The sequence below is a fragment of the Dendrobium catenatum genome, unplaced genomic scaffold, assembly GCF_001605985.2.
Source record: "Dendrobium catenatum unplaced genomic scaffold, ASM160598v2 original_scaffold_34472, whole genome shotgun sequence".
In the NCBI taxonomy this organism is placed as follows: domain Eukaryota; kingdom Viridiplantae; phylum Streptophyta; class Magnoliopsida; order Asparagales; family Orchidaceae; genus Dendrobium; species Dendrobium catenatum.
This window is the reverse complement of record NW_021352930.1, coordinates 1-2,009: the sequence shown is the minus strand read 5'-3', so window position 1 is coordinate 2,009 and position 2,009 is coordinate 1. Positions and strand designations below refer to the sequence as shown.

The 2,009-nt window shown below is 38.5% G+C and overlaps 1 pseudogene; it reads left to right on the top strand.

Moving 5' to 3' along the window:
• The first annotated feature begins 62 nt into the window (after nucleotides 1-62).
• LOC110116247 lies at nucleotides 63-1,899 on the top strand (annotated as a pseudogene).
• Nucleotides 1,900-2,009: the final 110 nt, after the last annotated feature.

The window sequence follows — 2,009 nt, the reverse complement described above, 5'->3', positions numbered from 1 at the left end:
CCTAGTCATCTTGACTATCTTCTCTGTTTATTCTTTTTCATTAAGTTATCATGTTATCATAGCAAGGTTCTCCTTGACGATTTTCTTCTTCAGTTAGAGATGCAGTCATCCAATGATTCTCCCACCATACAGTCGGCAACAATGGCGAACACCGGTCTTCGTCTGGATAATAAAGTAATCCCATCTCAATTAAAGTTCATGATGTCTAACGTCAAGAATACCATTGTTACTCCCATAAAAACAGAAAATTTTCCCATATGGAGATTCCAAATTCTTAAACTCTTCATAGCAAATGGCTTTGAAAGTTTTTTAGATTGATCCTGCACATGTCCGCCAAAGTATACAACAAACTCGCAAGGTTTACCCACTCCGAATTCTCATCACAACACTTGGATTCTGATTGATCAGAATCTCGCAATAGCTTTGTATTCGGTCATCTCTCCGGCATTGTTACCATATGTGTTTTCTCTGGATCATTGTGCGGACATATAGGCGACTGATCCTCAATCCTTTGCTTTCTTTACTCCGAACGCTTCTCCATCTTCACCCGATTTGTACTTGAACAGTGGTGCATCTTCCCATCTCACCTCTGACTCTACATTTCTTCAAGCCTACGGTTTGTTAGAGAAATATTCTAAGCATGTGAGGTAATAATAACAACCCATGTGATTTATTATTCTGCTAGCTAATGCTTGCTGTGACAAAGCGCAGATGGAGGGACCAAAATCTCCACCCGGTCAATTAAGGTCATCGAACGCCGAAAGCTTTCTTCCGGCGGTACCAATGACTATGAGTATTACGTCCACTACACAGAATTTAATAGAAGGCCATCAGAAAAGGAAGATCGACGAGAAACATGTTGAGGGGCACGAGGAACTTGATGCTGCAAATTTGAGGGAACATGAAGAATTTACTAAAGTGAAAAACATTGCAAAGATTGAACCTGGAGTATATGAGATTGATACATGGTATTTCTCCCCTTTTCCGCCAGAATACAATGACTGTTTCATGCTGTACTTTTGTGAATTTTGCCTCAATTTTATGAAGCGCAAGGAACAACTTCAGAGACATGAGAAAATGTGACCTGAAGCATTCTCCAGGAGATGAGATCTACCGTAGTGGCACATTATCAATGTTTGAGTTTGATGGCAGGAAGAACAAGATTTACGCACAAAATCTGTGCTACATGGCTAAACTATTTCTAGATCACAATGTTAACAGCTATTCAAGAATGTACAGTTCTTGACAGCTGTCCTGGTTAATTTTGTAAAAAAAAAAGAGGACTTGAGAGAATCGATTGAGGGAGAAGATGTAGCAGATCCTTCCATAGATGAGAAACGTTGAAGACAACAGAGAAAAGGAAAAAAAAATGAGGAACGAAAGCGGAGAAGAACCGGCTAGAAAAAAAATCGGACCTTAAGGAAGAAAGTGCTCTGATACCATGTTATCCTTACACAGCAGTAACGCAAGCAGGAAGAAACGCAGACCGAGAAAGCATTAGAAAGGAAATATTCATTTCACAAAGATATCCTGTACACAGATTACATGAGTATATATAGAGAGCTAAAAAGACATTTTTACAAAATTAACCAGGACAGCTGTCAAGAACCGTACATTCTTGAATAGCTGTTTTTTGGGACATTTAGGTCATTTAAGTCAAACTCACACACACAACGCATACACATAGACTCGAACCCTAAACCTCTTAGTTGGAAGTCTAAGCTCAACCAATAGGCCAAGGAGAGTTGTGTTGAATAGTTGTTAACACGGAAGACACTTTATTATGACGTCGACTTGTTTCTATTCTATATTCTTTGTGAATGTGTTGATCGGGGATGCCACATGGTTGGATATTTCTCTAAGGATAAGCACTCGGACGAGTCGTACAATTTTTCTTGCATTCTCAATAATATTTTAAACAGAAAAAGATCAAAATTATTTTATAATATATAATTGATACGTCATCAAAAATTATCTTGATCGAGCACGAATCTCGAGACAAAAGCTAG